At 45.8% G+C, this 13,495-nt stretch overlaps 1 pseudogene; it reads left to right on the top strand.

Annotated features, from left to right (window-relative positions):
- The first annotated feature begins 268 nt into the window (after positions 1-268).
- Positions 269-5,708, top strand: LOC142855384 (cytochrome P450 4F5-like; annotated as a pseudogene).
- The last annotated feature ends 7,787 nt before the right edge of the window (positions 5,709-13,495 follow it).

Here is a 13,495-nt window from a genome sequence, read left to right as displayed (position 1 = left end):
ACCATTTCCAGCTAGGGGCCAGATCTTAAAGGCATTACATAGCCAGAAGGGTGTGAACTCCATCCTGAGTTTCCCAGGTCGTAAGAGAAAGTGTCTTACAGAGGGGAGTCCTAGTTACAGCGAGCTTGGACAATTTAATCAGCAAAGGAGCTTCATGGATATATAGGATGCAAGGAACCAGGAGAGGAGGGTCTGAGCCTGGGCAGAGTCACAAGAAACCAAGGGAGAAGAGCAGGAGCAGATGCTGGGTGAATGATAAGAGGAAATGATGTCCATTTATGCTCTGGAAACCTGGATCAGGGAGCTACTCGTGGGGAACAGGAAACAGAATTTGGGCTTTGTGGATGTCCTTTTCAGGGTGGATCCTGGACCTGGGACTCTGGCTGGAGCTTCTCTGGGGTTTTTGTGTGTGCTAAGTTGCTTCCTCTCTGGCCTTAACTGCAGGTCTCCCAGTGAATACATTGCTGCCATTTTGGAGCTCAGTTCCTTCATGGTAAAAAGGTCCCAGCAGCTCTTCCTGTATGTGGACTTCCTGTACTACCGCACTGCTGATGGGCAGCGCTTCCTCGAGGCCTGTGACCTGGTGCACAACTTCACAGATGCTGTCGTCAGGGAGAGACGCCGCACTCTCTCCAGCCAAAGTGTTGACGAGTTCCTGAAATCCAGGACTAAATCTAAGACTTTGGATTTCATTGATGTGCTCTTGCTGGCCAAGGTGGATTTATGTGGGTTACAGTAATGTTAATGTTCTTTGTTAGATAGAAAACATTGCATTCGGTCAAAAGGATACTGAAGAGCCTTCGATGGTACGTGTAAAACAAAGAGCAGGTTAGAAAGAAATTCCACAGGAGTGATTCTGTTGAACACTGTGTGGAAGGAGCAAACAACAGCAGGAAATGAAGGAGGGATGTGTGGGGCAGGCTCTGGGGGAGACAAGGTGGGGCTATGAGAGCTGTGTCAGATCAGGCTCAGCAGCCCTGAGACGTGGCAAGCATTGAGGGCCACATTTTGTATTCAGGATGAACACGGAAAGGAGCTGTCTGATGAGGACATCCGGGCAGAGGCAGACACTTTCATGTTTGGAGGTGAGGGTCCTGTACAAATACAGAGGAGGCAGCGATCAGTCAATCCAAGGGCCTCATGGAGGAGGCTCCATTATACCCTTGATTTCTTGTGAATCTGCACCAAGTGTAGATACTCCTGTCCTGACTCCTTTTATCCAGTTTCTATGTCTACTCATCCACCACTTTCTATCCCCCCGGGGGTGTTAATACCTGAGCACTGCCCACTCTGTGGTGCCGAGATGGTCAGAGATCTAGGTTTGCCTGTGTGCCCCTCAGGCCACGACACCACAGCCAGTGCTCTCTCCTGGACCCTATACAACCTGGCGAGGCATCCGGAATACCAAGAGCGCTGCCGGCAGGAGGTGCAGGAGCTGCTGAGGGGCTGTGATCCTGAGGAGATTGAATGGTGAGCACAGGCCCGTGTGGTCTCTGTTGCTGTTATTATAGGTGTGAGCCACCATACTGGGTGCTACAGGGTGGCCTGGAAGTCAGTATCTTAATGCCTCTACATTCAGGGATTACACTCCCAGTTTGAATACCTCTCCATCTAATTCATTAATTAGTTTGCATACAGTGTGTTAGGGTTCATTATGGCGTTTCAAACCTAATTTCTTCTTCTTGATTCTCATCCCCATCTCTAGTATCTTCTGTATGATCTGTTTTACACTTTCTCCTCCCACCCCTTGCCTCTGTTCTATTTTCATGCTATCTCTCTCTTTAACATCTTGAGTCTGAGCATATAGAAATCCTAGAATATATCCTTTGGGTCACACGTCATTTGTTTGTTTATTTGCAGCAATTTCTTTATATATATATACATGCATATATATGTATGTGTATATGTGTTTATGTGTATATACATGTATGTGTCTATACACACACACATATCAGTGATTGTAGATATCACTGAATCTCCCATCTGAATTTTATTTTGTCCGTAGTCTCTTAATATACAGAAATTATTTTCTCATTCAGGTTGGTTTCTTCTTTATTTGTTCCTGCATTTTCTACTCTAGATGTTTAAACATCCTTCCTGCTAGGTCATAAAAATATCGCTTCCCTTCCTCCTGTCTGGGAAGGGGTTCGCCCAGTGGAGGCTTAGAAAGCTAGCAGACTTGCATTTCTTTTCTCTACTGTGCACACCGGCATTACCAGTTGAAAAGAATGTGTTGCACAACTCAAAATAACCAGAGGAAAGGATTTTGAATATTCCTACCACAAGGAAATGACAAATCTTTGAAGTGACCGATACGCTAATTCACTTTAAAAGTTTAATGTTTTATGTGGGGGGAGAATCTGCCCTGTTTGGAGGAGACATTTTTTCCCCCTTTTCTGAGACCGTTTCTCATGAAGTTCTCGGTGGCTTCCAACTTGCTGTGTGGCTGAGGCTATCCTTGACTGTTCTAATCCTCCGGCCTCCACCTCCTCACAGCTGCAATTCCACACCTGGTTGATGGAACACTTTTTGTTTGCTTATTGCTAGTTCTTCTTGAACTCTCCTACTCTACCTATCCACTTCTCAGACATGTGTGCAGTCTTCGGTCAACACCTTATTTCCAGGTATCCATGTGCCCACCTCATTCTGGATCCCACACATCTCTTTTCATGTTCTTGTGGAGTAACATCGTTTTTTAAAGTTATTCTCATTTTTGCTACTATGGTTTTGTAATAGGTTTTAGTAAATGGTAGGTGGGCTCCTTTTAAAAAATTTTTTTTGAGATGGTCACACTATATAGCTCTAGCTGTCCTGCAACTTACTATGTCGATCAGGGTGGCCTCCGACTTAGAAATCCCCCTGCCTCTGATTCCAGAGAGTTGGGATTCAAGGTACGAGCCACCATTCATGGCTCCCTTTTTATATTTAGATTGACTTGTCTTTGTAAACTTTAACTCTTTTAATTAGAATAAGGTTTCCAGGTGGGGACACAGCTTAGCTGTGGGTACTTCACTAGTGTTTAAGTTCTGTGATGCCCACTGCTGGAAAAAAAGTATTGCCATGTTCTAACAATAAATAAATAAATAGTAGAGGAAGGAAGGAAGGAAGGAAGGAAGGAAGGAAGACAAAACATGGAACTGGGGAGGTTTCATTGAGAAGGGGACGAGGACAAAAGAGGGGAGTGGAGGGTGAATATAATCAAAATACACGTTGATGAAAATATCAACAAATAAATCCTGAAAAGGAAACAACTCTCAAGAGTTTGATTGGATGATGTTGAAAATGTTGATCATTTGGAAAACCTGGCACATTTCTAGTAATAGATCACCCTTGAGTATGGAGTGCATATGTGTATTCCAGGCAGCTCACAGCACGGGAAGAGACACTGTGACCGAGGAAACATATAGAAGAAAGTATTTCATTGGGCTTGCTTACAGCTTCAGAGGATGGCGCTGGAGAAGCAGCGGAGAGCTTACAGGTGGCAGGCAGAGGAAGAAAGAGAGGGAGGGAGAGAGAGAAAGAGACAGACTGGGCCTGACATGGGCTTTTGAAACCTCAGAGTCCACCTTCAGCGACACATCTTCTTCACCAAGCCTGTATCTCCTAATGCTTCCCCAAACTGTTCACCAAACGGGTACTAAGCACACAAGCCTATGGGGCCACTCTCACTCAGCACCTTAAAGGATACTTTTCTTCTACTAAAAAAATTAAATTATATTCATTCATCTATTCATGTACTTATCTATTTGTGTGTGTGTCTGCACGCACATGTGGCAGGTAACTAGGCTACAGTTGGCTCTCTTTTGCTCTCATCTGTGTCCTGGGGATTGACCTTATGTAATCAGGCTTGGCGGCAGGTTCTTCTACCATCTCAGCTGTCTCACCAGCCCAGGAATACTTATTTCTGCTTTTGTTATTTCACGATATAGTTTTTTTTTATGCAGCATTTCCTGTGGCCCAGGCTAGCCTCTAACTCTTCCTGCCTATACTTTCTGAGGCTAAGTGCGACCTCACCAAGGTCAGTGAATAAAATTTTCAACTCAAGAACAATGGCAATGGGTTTCTCCTACTGCACGCACTGGCTTTGTGGGAGCCTAGGCAGTTTGGATGCTCAACTTACTAGACCTGGATGGAGGTGGGGGTTCCTTGGACCTCCCACAGGACAGGGAACCCTGATTGCTTTTCGGGCTGAGGAGGGGGGGACTTAATTGGGGGAGGGGGAGGGAAATGGGAGGCGGTGGCGGGGAAGAGACAGAAATCTTTAATAAATAAATAAATTTTAAAAAAAAGCATTTTCATTTCAAATGTATGGAAGCATTTGAGAGGATACCTTTTGAAGGGTATGTTTCCTTGCAAACATTTCTAATACAAGGTCAAGCTTTCTTCTGGTATTTTTGTGATTTTCAGTTTTAAGGCTTATTCTTCATTCCAGAGCCATTCTTGGTAGCGGACCTTTGTAATCTCAGAATTTGGAAGGCAGAGGCAGGAGGATCAGGAGTTCAAGGTCATTCTTCATTGCTTGAGACGTTGGTTAACAAACAATCAAAATAACAAATAGACATCTTTGGTACGTCTGACTGAAGAAGGTGAAGGTGGTTAGTATCCCTGGATGGTAGCGAGGCTGAGTGGGACTCTGTTTTGCTCACGGTTAATTGTGTGGTGGTTTTCTCAGGGACGACCTGGCCCAGCTGCCCTTCCTGACCTTGTGCATCAAGGAGAGTCTGCGGCTGCATCCTCCGGGTACAGACCTAGTCCGCGGCTGCATCCAGGACATTGTGTTGCCGGATGGTAGAGTCATCCCCAAAGGTGCCCACACAAATTGGGAAGAGGCCCCTGGGTTGATGGGTTCCTAGACGTAGCACAGACCTGGTACTGACTCTCTTCTACCCAAAGGCAGAGCATGCGTCATCAGCATTTTCGGAGTTCATCACAATCCTTCAGTCTGGCCAGACCCGGAGGTGAGGCTCCTCCCTTCATCTCTAGGACTTGGGAAGGTTGGATGGTTCTCCTGTCTTCACTTCCGTCTTTTCTGAGCTGGACAGACACGACCCATCAGATTAGTTTTGCTTGACCCGCAGGTCTATGACCCCTTCCGCTTTGACCCAGAAAACCCTCAAAGAGGTCACCTCTGGCTTTTATTCCCTTTTCTGCCAGGCCCAGGTGAGGCTAGAGGGCTTAGGGTGAAGGGGAAACATCTGAGCATGACTGGGGGAAGGGGAAGGGGTTGGGATGGTCGGGTTTTGGGTCCCCTTCCCGTCCTTTGCACAAGGTATGCCAACGGTCACCAGAGCTTGGGGTTGGAAGGTGAAGGGTGGCCACTCTATACTCAGAGCCCTGCCCTGGTCTGAATTGGGCACCGCGGCTGAGCCAGGCTCCTGGGATGCGGATGCACAAGCGGTGTCCCAGGCGTGTCACCGTCCCTCCTGCCCTTCATGCTGACCAGGCGCGGCGGTGGCCCGGTGAGGTTGGGTTCGAGGACGCCTGTCTTGTTCCCGGTGCAGTCAAGAGTTCCCATCCCGCCCTCCTGCAGGAACTGCATAGGACAGACTTTCGCCATGAGCGAGATGAAGGTGGCGCTGGAGCTGACACTGCTGCGCTTCCGCATCCTGCCCGACGACAAGGAGCGGCGCAGGCAACAGGACCTGATCTTGCGCACGGAGGGCGGGCTGTGGCTGCGGGTGGAGCCGCTAAGCACGGGCACGAAGTGACCCCACACCTGTTCTGGAAACTCTTCACCCACCCGCCTACCTCTGTGGATCCCAGAATAAACAATCTCATTGAGTGCCAGCAGGGAGTCTAGAGGAAATCACAGATCCTGTTGGTGTCTTGGGGAGAGGCTGGGTTGGTGTATTTGATCCAAACCCCCTCTGCCTTTGTTCACCTTTGGCGTTCTAGGCTGATGAGAGTTCTTCTCAAGCTCAAGCATAGGGTTTTATTAAAAATAATTTTCTATTTACTCTTTGACAATTCGGTACGTGTTTATAGTGTATTTTGATTACATTCATCTCCAGTTCCCTCTCTCATCCTCCTCTTGGTTTCCCTCTCTGGAACCCTTCCCAAGCCCATGCCTTCCTGTCATGCTTGGTAGCATCAAACCTGCAACAACAACACCCAGGAGAGAGAAGCCGGTGGATCTGAAATTGAAGCCGTCGTGTACTTTCATATACATAACTAAAAAAAAGTGAAAAACTCACACATATAAAACAAACACACACATATGTATCAAATATATACACACAAAACTCACCTCTCTCTCTCTCTCTCTCTCTCTCTCTCTCTCTCTCTCTCTCTCTCTCTCTCTCTCTCACACACACACACACACACACACACACACACACACACACACACACACATTGAGAAGAGAGAGAGAGGCAGGGAGGAAGACAGAGGGTCTCCATGTAGTCCTGGCTGTCCTGGAACTCCCTATGTAGATCAGGCAGGTCTTGAACTCAAAGATATTCCCCTGCCTCCAAAGTGCTGGATTAAAGGTGTGCGCCACCTGGTGGCCACTTTACTCCTGTCTTTGCTATTGCTCTTCCTCTCTCCCTCCTGCCACCTCCTTCTCTTGCTCCTTCCATACTTTCTTCTATTTTCTTGTACATCCTTCTTCTTTCCTACTGAGTTTAAAATTAGAGTTGTTTGCAGGCATGCATCATGGGCAACTTGTCAGTGACTACACCCCTGAAGAAGAATGATAGTCACCTCTTGGAAACCATCAACTGTCAACTGCCCCAAAGCTAGGAGTGGGACCTCGTGTACCCTGCGCCACCCATGGTAGGGTGTTGATGGTCAGGTGGCCACAGCTTCAGTGAGCTCAGGAAGGTAATGGCCATGTTATGTCTAGAAGGCAGGTGTTCACAGCAATTCTCTCCATCCTTCAATTCTAAATTCTCCTTCCTCTTCCTTGATGGTCTCTGAGTCTCATGAGTGGGGTGGGATGTCACTGTCACATTTACGGCTGAGCATTCAACAGTACCGCATTTCCAGCTCTTTGACTAGTTATGAGGGTCTTAGATAACGGCTGCTCACAGCAAAAAGATGTTTCTTTGGCCAAGGTTGAGAGTAACACTACTGTATGAGTATAGACATAGGCATCTTGGAGACAGTTTGACAACATGTCTGTTAATCAAAACAATGGTCCTGAGGCTCCCCTGTGGCCCATGATCTTCCCACTCGTGATTTGATCAGGTTTACATTTCCAGGCTTGACTGCTCCTGTGGCTCAAACTGAAAATCCAAGAAAGTGTTTGGCTGCTATCAAAGCAGTCACACCACCATGGCATCAATCCACACATCTTGTTCAGAAAGTCTGTACTGTAGCATTCAGTCAAGTGCTAGGTAATTCTATTGGTGACCCTTCCACCCCCAGTTAACACTCTCTGGCACAATGGAAGCTAGCTAGAACAGAAGAAGTTTCCAGGTTATTTCCATCCTGATTTCTCCATGTCTTACAGAGAATGTCTGTTGTCTAATCAGCAATGTTCTTTTGGGAAACTAAGATCAATATGAATGGAGCTTGTACTGTGTTGGGGGCTTGTAGAGCATCCATAACCAACCAAACATAGATGAAAGCCTGTGAGAGATGAAAGCAACTGTAGGTGTCTGAGGAGGAGAGGGATCCAGTTCACGGGCAGGTCTGAGGCTCTGCTCTATATTCTAAAGCCTACTCTTAAGTGTATTACATGTCCATCATCATTTTGTTTATATCCATGTAATCACCTATGCTTACTTACCAGACCAAGGTCACCTGATATGTTCATGATGAATGTAACCAGGCCAGTTAGAGGGTCCACAGTAAAACTTAATCTGTGGCAATTTTATTGAAAGCAATCAGACCTTTTATACCTTTATTAGAAACATAATATAATAGCAATTGTCAAAATCAATACAGGTTTAGTTGCCAGGATACAATGACGTCTGCAAGCTATACAGGGCGCACAAGATTAATGACTAAGACCAATTGTCCTGTCAAATTCCGTGTTTCGTTGACTTCTAAGGGAACATACAGAGAAACACAAAGCAGCCTGCATGCTTCACTGCCTGGGGGGTGCTTTGGTCTCTCAGGGACTGAAAGGCGCATTGTGCCCCAGGAGCCCTGGACTTGAACCTGAAAAATCTATGACATATTTCTTTTAAAGCTGTTAGGTCAGGCCAACTCCATTGTTCTCTGCAATCCATCTTTAGTGATTTTCCTGCCTCAGCCACGATTACAGCAATGGGCCATTGCATTAGCTCTCTCGTGTCATAGCTAAAGGAATATGGTAGAACTGAAGGACCGTTTCTCAGGAGACAGGAGTCTTGGAGCCCTTGAGGATGAGGTTAAATGATGACTTGCAATCTTCAAGGTCACTAAGGCAACTTAGATTTAAAATGAGATCACACTAGTAGGCTCACACACTTCCTTCTCCCTAGTGATGTATTCCACTGAAGTTTCCACCTATGTAGGGGGAATCTCCTTTATATCCCTTCCCTATCATTTCTGAACTTTGAACAGTCCCCTCTCATCATAAGACTTAAATTAAAACAGAGTTTTAGACACAGAAGCACATGCCTGTACTCTAGGCACTGGGGTAAGGATACAGGAAGATAAAGTCAAGGTCATTTTCAACTATATAGTGAGTTACAGACAATCCTGGAATCATCAAAAGTGTGTCTCAAAAAAAAAAAGAATAAATAGAATTAGAGTGTCACATTTTCCTGTCTTGATAAACAGCTTTAAAACTAAAGTGCAACATATGCTTATTTTTGTCTAGTTTTCTCTACTCGTTTAGATAGATCTGTTTGTGGATAAGTATATGCACACTTGTGTGTTTTGGAAAATGCACCTGTGTGTACAAAGGCCAGAAGAGGATTTTTTAAAAATCACTCTCTGCTGAGTTCTTTGAGGCAGAGTCTCTCTGAACCTAGGGTTCCCATTTTCTTGTCTCAGTTAGAGACCACTGAGCCCCAGCAATCCTCTTGCATCCACTCCCCTGGGATTACAGGTATGTGTACTATGCTCATTTTTTTGTTTATACTGGGATCCGAATTCTGTTCATGATTGTATAATAAATACTCTTAACTGCGGATCCATCTAACAGTCCCTATGTTCTTGACTGAATTTTGTCTCTAATTATTTCGTTAGTTTTCGGTTTGGAGTTCCAGGCCTGTCACATGGTGCATGTGTTCTCCGATTAAGCTTCATTAAGCCGTGTGACCTAGTTTTGGACAAGTACATGAGTGCTTGTTCATTGCGTCTCCAGATGAGGCAAAAGCCCACAGGGACAGCCTCACTCAGAAAGGACCAGTGGACTTCTGGACAGCACAGAGTACTGCTGGGACCGCATGGCCTGCATGTTCTCCTCTCTCTTGTAACATTGATCATTCTCTTGGTGGTTTTGGTGTCATTTTGTCAATCATGCAAGGGACAGATATGATCTTCCTGAAAACGCCATTTTTTTCCTAGCGTATCTCTCCCTAAAATTCTTTGGGAGCCAATGCTTCTCAGGTTTCTCATCTGGGGATGTCGGCTGTCACTTCAGACGCAGAAGCTGTTCTGATTCAGTGCTGACAGAATTGAAGGAAGACCACCCCTATTTCTGTAAATCCGTTTTGAAGTGATTGTTGTTCTTGAAAATGTGGGCCTACGTCAATCACCTTTTAGTTGTCTAAAGACAGGATGTACCTGGATCAGTATTTGGCCAAGGTAGCAAAATGATAAGTGTTGTTTTGGGTTTAAAAATGTTTTGATGTAAAAGTTGGGAAAAACATACTTGACATATTTGTTTTTGCCAGACGTTAACGTTGGAGGATGGGGAAAGCTAGTTTGTTAGTTTGGAAAAGCATGCTTGGTTTTGATATAGAAATAAAGACGCTGAAGCTACTCTGGGACCGCCATTTGCGCCACTCATCTGGGGGTTGGGTAAGTCACTTCTTTGCTCTGACGCCCCTTCCCCGTCTCAGGGCTTGAACCCAGTCTGGACCTCCGCAGCTTCATGCCCAGCTGACTCTGTATCGTTACTCTCTTTTCCTGTTACTTACTCACTGAAGGAATTGGAAAAAATTTCATTTTGAGTTTTGTAACAAACAAGTTTTGCATTGACTGAAGCGCTGAGTCTCAGAGAGATTCCAAGTAGGCACGACCCAGTCCTGACTCCACTACGTAGGCTGGAGTGACTACCACCTTTGATTTGCATAGTTTTCAGATCACACTAATCCACAGCAGTGCTTGCAGGGTGTATAAATGTCATCCAGAGAACTTTGCGCAACATAGAGGGGTCAGGTGAAATTTGGGGTCGACTCAGTTGGGAACGTTGTGTGTCTGTTTTGGGTCTGTGTGACCATATTGTTCCTCAGCACAGGTGACAAGGGAAGCCAGGAGAGGGTGTCAGAGCCTTGAATTTGGAGTCACATGTGTTAGTAAGATGCCTAACATGGTATTGAGAAGCAGCTCATGTCCTTTGAAAGTCACAAATGCTCTTAGCTGCTGAGCCACTCATTCAGCCCCGGTTATGATTGTTTTACTACTTTTTGTGTGTGGAGCTCTGGGCACGCACATGGAGAGCAGAGGTCAACGTTCAGATGTTGGTCCTGGCCCATAAACTTTCATTTCATCTCACAGTGCACAACTCATTGACTCTGGAAAGTGTTTGCTTTAGTCCCTCTACTGGTTAAGAGTCGGAAGTCCAAAGTCTCTTAGGTGCCCTCTCAACTATGAGCCCATATGCAATAAAATAAAATGACCAAGTTACATATCTCCAATACCCAATGGTATAGAATAAATAGCCCAGTCATAAGGGAATAATATAGAAAAGTAATGAGCACAGATTGAGTCTAACACCAGCAGAGGAAATAAACAAACAAAACCAACCGTTCAACCAACCAAGCAAAAAAAAAAAAAAAAAATCCTGCCACTGCATGTCCAGCCAGCATCCGGGGCTCCTGATGGAATCATTTCTGCTCCAGCAGCTTGTCGGCAGCCTTTTCCCTTCAATCTGCTGCTAACAGCAAACAGTCTCTCTCATGAACCAGCTCCACTCTATACTTAAAGCTCTTAGCATCTGCACTGTGTGGGGTCTCCATCTCACTTCAGAGGGCTCACATTTTAATATAATGCATGAGCCTTCCGTGGCTTTCTGCAAGCCTCCAAGTTTCCCATCACTTTCATATCTTTCGTTCTCGAAAAACCAGTGTGCTGCTGCCAAGTTCTGTTGCCAGGCTGAGATGTAGCCTGGTTCCCTTGGACTGTAGCCCCCATGGCCTCTGTGTGCCTTTAAAGTTGATTCCAGGGCAACAACTCTCTAGGTTTGCAGCACGGCAGAGGTGGGGCAGACATGGTAGAACTGGGAGGTGAGCGAGATGGGCGTGCTTGCTGTGAGGTTCCCAAATAATCAAGAGAAATATTATGTGCAGGCAGGGTCTTAGCCCACCCAGATGAGGATGAGCTGAGTCCGAGGAAAGGTAAGTGCATCTCTCGCCCATTCCCCAGGCTCTTTTGCCCAGTAAACATCTTTTAAAGCAAAAACCCCACAGGGCCATGGGGGAAAAGGAGCCAGCCAATCATTTTAGAGGTCACCCTATCTGACTCTCTTTCTGGTGCCATCTTAGCTGCCCATGTGCCCTACAGATGCCTCCTTTTTGTTTTTAAATTAGGCCCACCTCTTTTTGAGGTTCATGCTCAGGGGCATCTCTTTATGAGGTCCACCCCTTTGGCACCTTTTCCTTAAGGTTTGCCCAGAACAGAGTGGGAGTCTTCGGCACTGAGCTTATAATGAGCTTATCCGTGGGCTGGACCTCCTGAGTTTTAGTCCTTATTGTTAGGAATATTTCCTAGCACGAGCTCTCTGCCGACACAAAAATCCCAATCAAGCCAAATCAAAACAAACCAAATTAAAAGATATCCAGGTTTAATTGGACTCCTGTGACCCAGGTGGCCCTGAGGGAGGGGAACCGGAAAGGGACGGACGGTCAGACTGACAGGACAGAGACGACACATGCTTGTTTTTTGGGGAGCAGTTTAAATAGAGTGGGGGAGTGGTCTTGACCTTTTCTGGGGAGGGGTCAAGGTGCAAGGGGCCCAGGAGCAGGACCTCCATAGGTCAGAGACCAGGATTTACACTTATGAGTTTAACTAACCTGTTGAATATGCAGGGCCCAAAAGTACAGATCAGGGTAAGTATTATGAGCAGTCCCAGTAATGTTGAAATTAGCGTGATTAACCAGAGGGACCAGTCAAACTATTGTTTATACCAACTAGTACTTAAATCCTTTTTTCTCTCCTTGATTCGTTTCCTGATCTCATCGAGATTTTGAGTGACTACACCAGAGTGGTCAGCATAAAAACAGCATTCTTCCTCCAAGTGCCTGGCATAAGTCTCCTTGCTGTAAAAATAAAAGATCCAGTGCTTATGGGCCGGTAGCTAGTTGATCAGCCCAATTATTTCCCATGGATAGAAATCTGGGGAGATTTGATTGTCCTCTTAAATGTTGGATATGAATCCTTCCAACAAGCCCCTGAGGGTGGGAAAATAGGGTCATCATCCAGTTTAACAAGTGCTTGGGGAAGGTGGGGAAGTAAATTAACCATATATAAGCTGTCAGAATATAAATTAAAGGGCTCTTGAATATCTTGAGGGACCATGATTATAGCAAGCGTCTTCTTATATTGAGCTCACCCCTGACAAGGCTGGAACCCTTCATAACTTGGTGTTTCTTGTTGGTTCCTAAAGGCTTCATATACAAAGCCTGTCTGACCTCCATCAGTTAAAACATGAAAAGCACCGGGGATAGGCTTAGGAGAGAACAGAGAAGGCATCTTCAAGGGAAGTCACCAGAGCATGGTTGTCCATCAATATGTCCTAGAAACCCCTCTGGGGGAGAGCAAGGTGGGCATTGGTGCAGCAAGCTCAGTTGGTAGAGCATGAGACTCTTAAATCTCAGGGCTGTGGGTTCGATCCCCACATTGGGTGCCAGGTGCAGGGTCTTAGCCCACCTGGATGAGGATGAGCTGGGTCTGAGGAAAGGTAAGTGCAATGCTCACCCATTCCCCAGCCTCCCTTGATCCTGGAGATATACCCAGCAGGGAGTCAAATCAAAGCAGTAAAGATCTTTTAAAGCAAAAAACCACAGGGCCATGGGGAGAAAGGGAGGCAGCCAATCATTGTAGAGGTCACCCTATCACATGCTCAGGAACCCTACATTTACTCTATTGTCCACAAGCTGTTCACACGCTGACATCATCTTGCCTGATTCTGGTGTCCAATCAGGTCTTGGTGTAAATGATTCAGGGTCCGCCCGTCTGACTTCCTTTTGACGCCATCTTTGCTGCCCATGTGCCCTACAATTTTGTTTATAAAAAACAAAACCAAACAAACAAAGGCTAGAACAGAGATTCAGCTGAGTATGGCTTAAAAAAAATACACAATTGATGTTAAAATGGATGTCTCCTAGCTCAGTTCCCAAAAACATTCTATCTCCCTCTGAATCCTTGGGAACATCGCTCTTTCTCCCAGCATTGT

This window comes from Microtus pennsylvanicus, chromosome 8, assembly GCF_037038515.1.
Source record: "Microtus pennsylvanicus isolate mMicPen1 chromosome 8, mMicPen1.hap1, whole genome shotgun sequence".
Lineage (NCBI taxonomy): Eukaryota > Metazoa > Chordata > Mammalia > Rodentia > Cricetidae > Microtus > Microtus pennsylvanicus.
This window is presented reverse-complemented; position numbering and strand designations above follow the sequence as displayed.